Here is a 13,623-nt window from a genome sequence, read left to right as displayed (position 1 = left end):
GCCCGGGGTGTCTCAGCAGTGCAACTTTGCCGAGCTGGGTCGAACACGTTTGCAAAGTTCTACAAGTTCGATACTTTGGCCTCTGATGATCTGAAGTTCAGTCAATCGGTTCTGCAGGAGCCTCCGCGCTTTCCCTCCCGTTCTGGGAGCTTTGGTACATCCCCATGGTACTAATGTGGACCCCAGCATCCTCTAGGACGTAAAAGAAAATAGGATTTTGGTTACCTACCGGTAAATCCTTTTCTCGTAGTCCGTAGAGGATGCTGGGCGGCCGCCCAGCGTTTCGTTTTCCTGCAACAGTTATCTGGTTCAGTACAACTTTGTTTAGTTATGTACTGCATTGTTACTTGGTAAGTAATGTTTCAGCAGTTGCTGAGTTTTCAAGCTGGTTAGCTTGATGTGCCTTGTATGTATGTGCTGGTATGAATCTCGCCACTATCTGTGTTAAATCCTTCTCTCGAAGATGTCCGTCTCCTCGGGCACAGTTTCTAGACTGAGTCTGGTAGGAGGGGCATAGAGGGAGGAGCCAGCCCACACTCTCAAACTCTTAAAGTGCCAATGGCTCCTGGTGGACCCGTCTATACCTCATGGTACTAATGTGGACCCCGTCACCTCAGCATCCTCTACGGACTACGAGAAAAGGATTTACCGGTAGGTAACAAAAATCCTATTTAAATAGGTAAAAAGAAAAAAAAAACTGTGTGGGTCTCTGTGTGGGTCTCTCTCCCCAACCCACTTGGGAGAACCTGTAATTCTCCAAGTACCAGCATGCGGAGAGGCTTGCTACGACTAGAGATGAGCGGGTTTGGTTCTCAGAGAACAGAACCCTACTGGACATCACCACCTGAGCCCGAATCCGAGTCAGGCTCGGGTTTTCCCACCTGACTCGGAAGCCAGAACGAGGCAAAACGTTATCATCCCGCTGTCGGATTCTTGCTTGGTTTGGATTCCATATAAGGAGCCGCGCGTCCCCGCCATTTCACTCCGGCATTGGAGAGTGTAGAGAGAGGACGTTTCTCCGTCCTCAGTGTTCGTGTCTTGTGCTGCTGTCATATGTCCAGTGCTGCTGTATAAGTCCAGTCCAGTGGTGCTGTGTTGTGCTGCATCAGTCCAGTGGTGGTGTCAGTCCAGTCACAGTGGTGGTGTCCTCTGCTGCCATATGACCAGTGCTGCTGTATAAGTCCAATCCATTGCAGTGGTGCTGTGTTATCCTGCATCAGTCCAGTGGTGGTGTCCCTGTGCTGCCATATATGTCCAGTGGTACTGCCGTATATGTCCAGTGATCCTGCCGTATATGTCCATTGATACTGCCGTATATGTCCAGCGGTACTGCCGTATATGTCCAGCGGTACTGCCGTATATGTCCAGCGGTACTGCCGTATAAATCCAGTGATCCTGCCGTATAATTACAGTGATCCTGCCGTATAATTACAGTGATCCTGCTGTATAAATCCAGTGATCCTGCCGTATAATTACAGTGGTACTGGCGTATAAGTCCATTCCACTGATACTGCCATATATATTTCCAGTGATCCTGACGTATAATTCCAGTGATCCTGCCATATAATTCCAGTGAGCCTGCCGTATAATTCCAGTGATCCTGCCGTATAAGTCCAGTGATCCTGCCGTATATGTCCAGCGGTACTGCCGTATATATCCAGCGGTACTGCCGTATAAATCCAGTGATCTTGCCGTATAAGTCCAGTGATCCTGCCGTATAATTCCAGTGATCCTGCCGTATAATTACAGTGGTACTGGTGTATAAGTCCAGTCCAGTGATCCTGCCGTATATGTCCATTGATACTGTTGTATATGTCCAGCGGTACTGCCGTGTAAATCCAGTGATCCTGCTGTATAATTACAGTGATCCTGCCTTATAATTACAGTGATCCTGTCATATATGTCCATTGATACTAATGTATATGTCCAGCAGTACTGCCGTATAAATCCAGTGATCCTGCCGTATATTTACAGTGATCCTGCCGTATAATTACAGTGATCATGCTGTATAAGTCCAGTCCAGTGATCCTGTCGTATATGTCCATTGATACTGACGTATATGTCCAGTGGTATTGCCATATAAATCCAGTGATCCTGCCATATAATTACAGTGATCCTGCCGTATATGTCCATTGATACTGCCGTATATGTCTGTCACAACTGAGGACTGGTGTTGGTCTAAGACAGCCTCAGTTGTAAGGACTGGTGTAAAGGTGAATCTAGGTGGCAGGGGTGGTCTTCAGTATGCCGGCGGTCGGGCTCCCGGCGACCAGCATACCGGCGCTGGGAGCCCGACAGCCGGCATACCGACACTTGTTCTCCCTCGTGGGGGTCCACGACCCCCCTGGAGGGAGAATAAAATAGTGTGGCATGCGTAGCGCGCCACCGTGCCCGTAGCGTGGCGAGCGCAGCGAGCCTGCAAGGGGCTCATTTGCGCTCGCCACACTGTTGGTAAGCCGGCGGTCGGGCTCCCGGCGCCGGTATGCTGGTTGCCGGGAGCCCGACCGCCGGCATATCGTAGTGAACCCAGGTGGCAGAATAAGACTCTTAGACATAGATGACTTCTACCACCAATGCCCGACACAACAACATAGATAAAATTAATGTTTATTTATTGAACACAGTTCTGGTGGTACACCGGCAGTTGCACAGTTATGATATGAGAAATTATTAAAAACAGTACATAGTTCCACAAGAAATAGCAGTTGTAGTATTCCCTTAGGTGTGGTATCCGCACAAGGCTAGCTTGGGAGATTAGGAGATGGAAAGTCCTTTTACCAACACCTAGGTGCTGTAGAGTAGATGAAAGCTGGAACTGGTCAGCAGATGTAGTACAGAGGCTGAACGTACTGCAGAATGAGTGATACTTATAGACTGCCGGTTTTGCCGGATGGAACGGATAATGAAGAACTGTGAATGAAGTACGGGTGAACCAGTGTTAGTAACGGAGTTGAATGATACTGGTGATGCTAGAGATTGATGAATTGGGAAAACAGATGACTTGAATACTGTAGATATCAGGAACACCAATGGCGGAGCACCGATGACAATAGGTAGCTGAACACCGCTGGAAGCCCAATGCTGGAAGCTGGAGCACTGCCAATAGCAGAAGGCAATGAGGATACTATGGAGTCAGGCAGGCACTGCAGGGTGGTGATTGGTGCAGGTCTCTGGAGAACTGGAGACTCAGGAGCTAGAATACCTGGAACACAGTTAGTAATCACAGACAGCAGAGACAGGATACACTGGTAATGACAACCAAAGCACTGACAACTTCCTGGTTTAGGATCAGTCCCTTTATACCCTCAGCAGTGCAGGGATTGGATCAGCAATCAGGCAGAGCTCAGCGAAACTGTAGATTGGTGCAAATAGCATCATGTGATCAGAACTAACATGGCTGCGCCCATACTGGTTCTTGGAGGGAAACCTGGTTTATAATTCCATGTGGAGCTTTCACAGTAATGGCAGCAGCGGCCGCAGGACACAGTGAATGTCAAACTGCACAGCAACCTCCCGGAGTCGGCGGCGGAAGCCACAGCAGGTGAGAGGCACCACACAGACCTGTAGTGCTTTACTGTAGTAATCGCAGCAAAGGCCGCAGCTGACAGGAGACGCCACACAGATCCGTCCACGGACTGAGAGCGCAGCAATGGCGGCGGAAGCCGCAACTGACAGGAGACGCTATGCAGAGCCGTCCAAGTGCTGAGAGTGCAGTAATGGCGGCGGAGGCCGCGATGAGCTAGAAATTCCATTCCATTTAAGAGTTCCTTGTGACAGCACTTGCAGACTGGCAGAGAGGAGATATGAAGTGAGGACATTTAGCAACATGATTGAGACCCGGCCCTGGAATGCTGAGCCAGCCTCAGGAGACACCTAAAAGGTAAAAAATGTTGTCCAGTAACCCAGATCGTGACACACAAGGGGGAAATGTGGAAGCAACTCTCTCTCCAAGTCAACCCGGGATTTAGCTCAAGGGGTTATGGACCAGTCACTAATCTGCTCTATTAAAAAGCACATCAATAAGTCAGGAACCTCCAGTCCCCCTCAACGTCTTGAGCGGGTCAGGCGGCAAAAAGTGATCCCTTCCCCTCTCTTTCAATAGTGAATACTGAGCAAAAACAAATTATTAAGATGATCTGCTATTACATTGTCTCCCTCAACAAGACTGCTACACTCTGTCTTTAGTAGTATTATTCTGCCTTTTGTTTTTCTCCTTTTGCTTATTTTGCACCCAGATGTTTATTGCCACTACTATTGGAAACAACTCCAAATGGAATTTTGTTGTCAAACCTCTGTCCTTTCACCTCTTTGGCCAAGCCTGCCTGCACAATTCACCCTGCAAATATGGTCTGAAACCTGCCGCCCCTGCTGCATCCATGAAAAAGTTGTAACATATGTTTTGGCTGTGGCATTCTAGGCCACATTCTAACGGAATAAAACTAATGCAGAAAGTTCTCCCACACCCGCAGATCCCCCTTCAACTCTTTTCCTACCTAGATAAAGTGATGATTCCTCTTAATGCCTGCCTTGGCCCTTTCTAAGTGCTTTTTAAAAATCCAGCCCATGGGGATTACCTGGCAAGCAAAATTTAGTAAACCCAGCAGTGATTGCATCTGCCCAAGGGTAACTTTCTTAGCCTCTGTGAATGTCCTGACCTCCCTGCCTCAGCTAGCAGTCTGCACTCCATCATTCTGTATCTATTTCTATGTCCTTTGTTTTTTCCTCACTATGGGGACACCAAATTTGCCTAGCATGGCCTCAAGTTCCTGAACCAAACAGGCACACTGTCCTGACTGCATTAGTCCAGCTAGCAAAAAATCATCTAAAACCAATGCGCAACTGCCTTAAACCTTGTATGCACCTCCAGGCACCACTGCAAGAAAGAGCTGAAGGTCTCAAATAATGCGGGTCAATCAGAGTTGATCGCACGTAGAAACTTTTGCTGCCTGTGCGATCAACTAGATGCCCCCTATGGGGGAGGGTTTTTTTGCATAGCAAGGCTTCGAACGCTTGTGCAGCCCTACCATGCAATAAAACTTTTGTGTAGAACAAGACCAGGGTAAGAGTTACTTACCCTGTGCGATTAATCCAGCGTTGCAGGTCCTGGAATTGACATCAGACATCCGCCCTCCAAACGCCTGGACACGCCTGCGTTCGCCACACCACTCCCAGAAAACGGTCAGTTGACGCCCCGGAACGCCTTCCTCCTGTTAATCTTCTTGTGATCTCGGCAGTGATCGCTTTCTTCGGTCTTATTGTCATTGCCCAGCTGGGCAACGACGTGCCTGTGCATTGCGGCCGCCGCGCATGTGCAGAACTGACCCGTTCGCACCGCTGCGAAAAACAGCAGCATGTGAACGGGTCGGAATGACCCCCACTGTGCATGAGATTGGGGGTCATTTCGAGTTGATTGCACACTGCCAATTTTCGCAGCGCAGCGATCAGGTAAAAAACTGGCAAAACTGCGCATGCGTATGCACCACAATGCGCACGCGCGCCGTATGGGTACAAACAGCATCGTTGCTGTGCAATGCTCCTAGCGACGATTTTCCATTCGCACAGCCGTTCACAAGGAGATTGACAGGAAGAGGGCGTTTATGGGTGTCAACTGACCGTTTTCTGGGAGTGGTAGAAAAACGCAGGCGTGACCAGGCGTTTGCAGGGCTGGTATCTGACGTCAATTCCGAGACCTCCGTTGCTAGGATCATCGCACAGTATAAGTAACTTCAGGGCTGGTCTTATTTTGCACAAAATGTTTTTGTTCCGCTCGGCTGCGCATGCAATCGCACACTTGCAAAGCGAAAATGAGGGCCATAGTGTAGCCCATTGGTAAGCATTTATCTATGAAACATAGCCATCAAAGCAGAACCCCATCATCATCGCCTCTGCCTTGCTTCCTCACCATCCTGATCGCCTGATCAAATGAGTGCTACTGCACTGATCCCAGCGGACCCGTAAACGGGTCCCCAATCCTATCCAAAAACAATTCCTTGCACCGCTTTAATGGAGTTTAACTTTGTTACTGGGATCCTAAACACATCCCTAAACTCCTTTAACAGCAACTGGGCCTCCTGCTGCTTGGTTTATTTGGCTAGCCACTCCAGAAATCCTGACAATCTCACTGGACTAGTTGCTTTTGCTAAGGATCTTTTTGGGGTGATTCCCATTGCAGACCAAATAAGTGTGTCTGTATTTATAAAATGTCTGTGCGCAATCGGAATTGTTAGAGGTGTAGCACTTGAACTATGCACCCCATTTTGATGCCGCATTATCTTTGTCCACAAGGCTGCTGGCCTATACTCTAAAGGTGAGTACACACTGATAGATATATCTGCAGATCAACTGATCGCTTCAAGAGCCACGCCATCAAAGCCAATCGGGCCAAATCCTGAAATACGCAAGGGCCCTGAACTAGGAGGTCTGGGCGCTGTGGAAGTAGAAGGGGACGCTCTATCGATAGACCATGAAGGACTGAGAACCAATGCCGTCTGGGCCACGCTGGGGCAATCAGAAGCAGGAGTCTTGCACTTCCTTATTACCCTGGGCAGAAGTGACACCGGAGGGAACAAGTACGGCAGCCGAAAGTTCCATGGAATTGCCAGTGCATCCACGAACGCTGCTTGAGGATCCCTTGTCCTTGCTCCGAAGACCGGAACCTTGTGATTGTGTCGAGACGCCATCAGGTCTACATCTGGGAGACCCCACTTGTCCACTAGAAGTTGAAATACTTCTGGATGAAGGCTCCACTCTCCGGCGTGTACGTCCTGATGACTGATGAAGTGTACTTCCCAGTTTAGGAATGAACACTGCCGAAATGGCTGGCAGATGGCGTTCCGCCCACTGAAGAATCCTTGATACTTCCCTCATTGTCATGAGGCTTCGAGTGCCGCCTTGATGATTTATGTACGCCACCGTGGAGGCGTTGTCCGACTGTACCTGAACAGGCCTGTTCTGTATTAAATGCTGGGCCAGGTTCAGAGCATTGAACACCGCCCGCAGTTCCAGAATGTTTATCGGGAGAAGAGAATCCTCCTTGGTCCACCAACCCTGAAGGGAGTGTTGCTCCAACACCGTGCCCCAACCTCTCAGACTGGCATTCGTCATCAAGAGGACCCAGCTGGAGATCCAGAAGGGACGACCCCTGCTCAATCGATGGTCCTGCCGCCACCAGCTCAGTGACAGACAGACCTCCGGAGACAAGGAGATCATGTGAGACCTGATCCGGTGAGGCAGGCCGTCCCACTTGGCTAGAATCAGTTTCTATAGAGGGCGGGAATGGAATTGAGCATACTCCACCATGTCGAAAGCCGACACCATGAGACCTAGCACTTGCATCACAGAGTGTAGCAACACTTGCGGACGAGATAGGAAGCATCGAATCCTGTCCTGAAGTTTCAGGACCTTCTCCTGAGACAAGAACAACATCTGGTTGTGAGTGTCCAACAATGCCCCTAGGTGCACCATGCAGGGACCAAGGAAGACTTCTTCCAGTTGATGAGCCACCCGTGGGCTTGCAGAAACTGGAGCGTCAGATCCAGATGACGTAGGAGAATTTCTGGGGAATTTGCCAGGATCAACAAGTCGTCCAGATACGGGAGGATCCTGACCCCTTGACGGCGAAGTACAGCCATCATTACCACCATGACCTTTGTGAAGACACGTGGGGCCATGGTCAAACCAAAAGGTAAAGCCCGAAATTGATAATGGAGGCTGCCCACAGCAAACCTCAGGTACTGCTGATGCGACATTGCAATAGGAATATGCAGGTAAGCATCCTGTATGTCCAGGGAGACCATATAATCCCCAGGCTCCAAGGCCAAAACAATAGAGCGAAGAGTTTCCATACGAAACTTGGAGACTCTCACAAATCTGTTCAAGGACTTGAGGCTGAGAATGGGCCGAGAGGACCCATTCGGTTTCGGGACTAGGAACAGCGGTGAATAGTACCCCTTGCCTCTCTGAGCCAGAGGCACCTGTACCACCGAATGAAGAGTATCCAGGAGGGACTGTACCACCGAATGAAGAGTTTTTGCCTTCACCTGATCCGAAGGGACGCCTGTCAGGCAAAATCAATGAGGGGGACGATTCTTGAAGGATATGTCGTATCCGCAAGTGACGACTTCCCGTACCCAGGCATCGGAAGTGGTCTTCAACCATTCCTGGGTAAACCCTAGAAGTCGGCCTCCCACGCTGGGATCCCCCAGAGGGAGGACCGCCCCATCATGCAGCAGGCTTGTTAGTTTTGGAAGCAGGCTGACAGGCAGCCCAGGCATGTTTAGGCTTGGGTTAAGCGGTTTTGGAAGTGCAAGCCTGTTTCGGGTACGCCTGACATTTGGCTTTACCTGAAGGACGAAAGGAGCGAAAGGAAGTACTCTTAACCTTCGGCACCGAAGGAGCAGTACTAGGTAGACACACTGTTTTAGCAGACGCTAAGTCAGCCACTATCTTGTTGAGGTCCTCTCCAAAAAGAATATCTCCCTTAAAAGGGAGCACTTCCAGGGTTTTCTTAGAGTCCAGGTCCACAGACCAGGACCGTAGCCATAGGATCCGGCGAGCCAAAATAGACGTAGTAGAAGCCTTGGCCGCCAGAACACCAGCATCAGAAGCCGCCTCCTTAATGTAATGAGATGTTGTGACAATATACGAGAGACACTGTCTAGCATTATCAGAAAAGTTGGAAGGCAGCTCCGCTTCCACCTCCTGAGCCCACGCTTCAATAGCCACTGCAGCCCATGTCGCTGCAATAGTGGGCCGATGCACAGCTCCTGCGAGGGCGTAAATCACCTTTAAGCAACCCTCCACACGCTTATCTGTCAGTTCTCTCAGAGAAGTGACGGTAGTTACAGGCAGAGCTGAGGATACCACCAGCCGCGCCACTTGCGAATCCACTGGCGGGGGTGTTTCCCAATTTTTACTTAGCTCCGCAGCGAGGGGATAGCGAGCTAGCATCTTCTTCTGAGGTGTAAATTTCTTTCCTGACGTATGTCAACTAAATGGTCAGAGTGAGGTAAAACTTGTTTAACTATCTTCTGACGTTTAAACCTGTCCGGTTTCTTAGAGGTAGCATCAGGCTCTGGGTCATCAATAATTTGAAGAATCAGTCTGATAGCCTCCAATAAGTCAGGAACATCCACCTGTGAGACAGATTCCCCATCAGAAGTATCTGGATCAGAGTCTGAGGGGTCAGTATACATGCCATCCTCATCAGATGAGGTGTCTGGGACGTGGGTGGATTGTGAGGAAGTAATGGCTCGCTTAGAGGACCCCTTGGTCTTAGGCGGGCGAGGGTTAGGTTTCTGTTTAGTCAATGAATGGTTCCATTGCTGTAACTGAGTGGACAGTTGATCTGCCCATGGTGGATTAACCACAGGGACAATATGCGGTTGTACCGGCTCGTGAGGTCCCATAGGGGGCGTATGTCTAGTTACCAGCGTAATTAATAACGTGGTGAAAGTAGCCCAAGGTGGGTCATTATGAACCCCCGTTGCTACAGACCCAGTGGGGGGTAGAGAACCCCCAGAACCTGAACCCTCTGCTGCTATGTTTTCCTCTAATGTGTCTGCAGCATCACCACCACGCATTGGCCCTCATTCCGAGTTGTTTGCTCGCTAGCTGCTTTTAGCAGCCGTGCAAACGCTAAGCCGCCGCCCTCTGGGAGTGTATCTTAGCTTAGCAGAAGTGCGAATGAAAGGACCGCAGAGCGGCTACAAAATAATCTTGTGCTGCTTCAGAGTAGCTCCAGACCTACTCCTAGCTTGCAATCACTGCAGACTATTTAGTTCCTGTTTTGACGTCATGAACATGCCCTGCGTTCGGCCAGCCACGCCTACGTTTCCCCAACCATGCCTGCGTTTTTTCAGTCACTCCCTGAAAACGGTCAGTTGACACCCAGAAACACCCACTTCCTGTCAATCACTCTGCGGTCAGCAGTGCAACTGAAATACTTCGCTAGACCTTGTGTGAAACTACATCGGCTGTTGTGAAAGTACGTCGCGGGGGCGTGGTCTGGCTGCTGATGGAGGCAGCTGTGTGTTAGAAGAGCTTCCTGGACCCACAGCCTAAAACGCACATTCCTTCTCTATCTAAAGCCTCCTGATTGCCCCATTACCTCCATCACTCCTCTTGTACTCCCTGCCGAACCCCCCGAGGTAACGCGGAATCGGGGAGCAGTTTTAACTGCTCCCGCGGGTTGCGGCCTACGGGGCTCACGGAAGCCGGGGCCTCAAGTTTAGCCTCATACTGGTAATAGCTCCAGGACCCGTTGCTTGGGCCACGGACCTCCTCCGGAGCTTCGTCCTTCCTGTCACCGCCAGCCGCTGACCGCGACTAAGCGTATCTCCCCGCTCCCGGCTGCAAGTAACTCTCTACTACCCGGCAAGGACCCAGAAACACGTCGCGCTGGTCGGCGCCGGAGTGCACCCGGCGGCCATCTTGAAGACACATCAGGTACTGCCTGTTCTCCTCCCGCTGGGCCACCAATGGTGATTGCGGTCCCTGGTGCTTAAGTAAGAGAAAAGGGAGAGGTGCTTATAAAGCTGTGCCACATAGACCTTTGTGCCATATATTATTTGCCAAAGTGCCCCCTCCATTCATTCATTCATCCATCCATCCATCCAGGCACTTGCGTCAGCTGGCTCCCTGATTAGTGGCTTCCACATAGCCCACCACCCGCTGCCGTCGTTAATCTATAACACCGTGGTACGGTGTCGTGGCACGTACTCTCTAACGCATAGGGTCCCGCAGATATACCTCAATTGGACCAAGTTAGATGTATTGCCGCTGTAAGCTGACGCATGGAACCCTAGCCATGTTCCTGCCTGCCTGATGCCACCCTAAGGCCACGTGGGGGCTTATTGCACGGTGACGACCACATGCTTTCCACTGCCGAGGAAATGTGAAAGTGTAACTCTAAATTGCTATATTTTAAGACCGATCTCATGGTGAGAGGGATAAAGAAAAAAAAGGCCAAGACCAAGCCGGTCGCGAACCCATCCCCCACGAACCGACATTCGTTGGACCTACGTCAGTTCTTAACTACTCCAACCTCAATCCCCGCTACTTCCACTACTGTCCCGACCTCCCCGAATCTACACAGCCCGGTGGCCGACATGGCATCCCCTGGGACCCCGTTACCTCCACAGGCCCTCTCCTTGTCTGCGGAGATAAGCGAGATATTGTCTCATGTTAGGTCACTTCCCACGAAACAAGATTTCTTAGCCTTGGAGACTCGCTTGCTTTCCACCATCACTCAGGAGGTGACGGCGCTCCGACAAGACATGTCCCAAATTGCGACTCGAGTTGATGTCCTGGAACGCTATGAATCGTCTACTGTGGATTCTCTGACTAAATTTCGGGAGGTGCTATCCCAACAATAGGATGATATCTCTTTTCTAAAAAATGGATAATCGCGGCCGGCGAAATAATATCAGAGTCAGAGGCTTACCTGAGAGTGTCCAACAGGCTGATTTGATAACCGCCTTATCTACGATATTTGGAGAACTTATTGACCTGGATCCGAACAAGGACATTATATTCGATAGAGCTCACCGAGCCCTTCGTCCTCGCGGCCTCTCCTCCGACAGACCACGAGACGTGATTTGTAGGCTCCACTATTACGCCCAAAAGGAGGAAATAATGAGGTCGGCCCGTCAGCTGGACAGTATTAACTTTCAAGGGGACAAGATTCAGATATTTCCTGACCTTGCCTGGTCGACCTTACAACAACGTCGAGCCCTGAAACCTCTTACAGACTCTCTCAGGAAACTGGAGCTAAAGTACAGATGGGGCTTTCCTTTCTCCCTCCAGGTTTCTCATGGTGGCAAAGTCGCGAGTCTCTCTAGACCTTCTGAGTTACAGGCCTTCTTCACGATCTTGGGAATTCCTCCAGTACCGTTACCAGATTGGGACGCTTTTCACCACCTACCAGACCTGCCTGTTGTTCTACCTCCAGACGACGCGTGGCAACAAGTTCGTTCCCCACGGAGGCGGGGAGCCACTCCAGGTCCACGTTCTTTAGAGCCTCCTTGAATGAGAAGTCTCGTCCCGAGCGGACGTGAATTTACTTGCTACCCATGTTATATATTGAGTTGTTTTTTGCCCCCTCTTAAATAGTACTATGTGTTGCTCACACGTGAGATCGTTTTTCGGTAACTTAGTGACAATATGCTGTTACCATTATTGATTTATGGAATCTTATTTATGAATATTAATATTTAATATATCATATATGGTATTTAATATATGGATATATTTCAATTAATATGCATTTATCATATATATCTGCAAATATATTATGTCAGGCTTACAAACTAATTGGCTGATACATATATGCAGTCCTTATACATATGACTTATGAAGTTATTAAGTTAAGATTCCTTAAAGAGAGTTCAAGCTTGAATATTACCGCTCTTTTTATATGATTCTTTATTTACAGGCAGATCAAATCGTACAGAATAAGATATACACAGTAGTGATATATATACTAATTATAATTATATATGCTTCCTTCGTTACATAACATAAAACAACATGACATAAGTTTCACAAACAGTTTCAATTGCTAACATAAAATGTATACTTGCAAGTTAAAGATTGCCATCCCAAGAATCATTCCTTCTGCATGTTCTCCATGACTTCTCCTCCTGACTGACTTCCTTCCTTCTGTCCTTCTCCTCCTTCCTTCTCCCTCCTCTCCTTACTAACTCCTAACTACAAGTCTGGTCCTTTTATCTCATATTTTACCAATTCAAACTATCATATTCTCATAGTTTCCAATGGAATAGGTAATTATAGGTTTGTCAGATTCCAAGGTGTAATAAAACAAACATTGAACTGGGCTGTCGTGTCCTGTTCACGGAGGCATGGTGTCATAAAAGTGTGGTGTCCACACTGCCTTAAGCAAGTATAGTATTGTAAAATCTGGAATGTCTTTTCATCCAAAGTTCTGTTGTATTGACAAGTTTTCCTGGGGTCGGTTACACAATGTTTTATCAATGGATGTGATCTCTTTTCATAGTAGTTAATTTATACTCCCTAGCTTTTAACCTTCACTGGACAATAGACAAACCAGTAGATTCTGATCTACTGTAAGCACACCTGTGAATTCCAATGACCAACAGAGCTCTGTCACATACCTATTATCATTTATGGCCTAATACCTTTTCTCTACAATGACTCTTGATCTTACTGTAACCTCTCTGGCCTTATTTATGACTAGAGCAGAATAAACCTGTTCCCTACACTATTTTTTTTACCATCTTGCTGTAAAACACAAATATACAGTTAAATATATAAACACATACACAAACCTAATCTCTTAAATCAGCTAAACATTACCTCATACATTCAAACTTATTTCATATCTATTCCTTACTATATATATCCAGTATACTGTCCACTATGGTAACATCACCTATTTATAATGAATTATATTTTGATTCAGACAATATCCATTGCCCTAATATTATACTAAGTGCAGACAATTACCTATAAGGCAACAGTCGCCCCCTTGTGGCCATGAGAAATTCTTTTGATTGGCCACACATTAAACTAGCGTAATTGCTTCCAAATACATTTCAAAATATTCCTTCAAACATAACTTTCGTTGTAACCATAATATATACC

The 13,623-nt window shown here is 48.3% G+C and overlaps 1 protein-coding gene across 1 annotated transcript in view; it reads right to left on the bottom strand.

Annotated features, from left to right (window-relative positions):
• The window catches only part of MPPE1 (metallophosphoesterase 1), a 296,325-nt gene that overhangs the window by 238,672 nt on the left and 44,030 nt on the right, over positions 1 to 13,623 (bottom strand). The window lies entirely within an intron of this gene.

This window comes from Pseudophryne corroboree, chromosome 5 (genome assembly GCF_028390025.1).
Source record: "Pseudophryne corroboree isolate aPseCor3 chromosome 5, aPseCor3.hap2, whole genome shotgun sequence".
Classification (NCBI taxonomy): domain Eukaryota; kingdom Metazoa; phylum Chordata; class Amphibia; order Anura; family Myobatrachidae; genus Pseudophryne; species Pseudophryne corroboree.
Note: the sequence above shows the minus strand (reverse complement) of the source record. Positions and strands in the feature narration are given on the sequence as shown.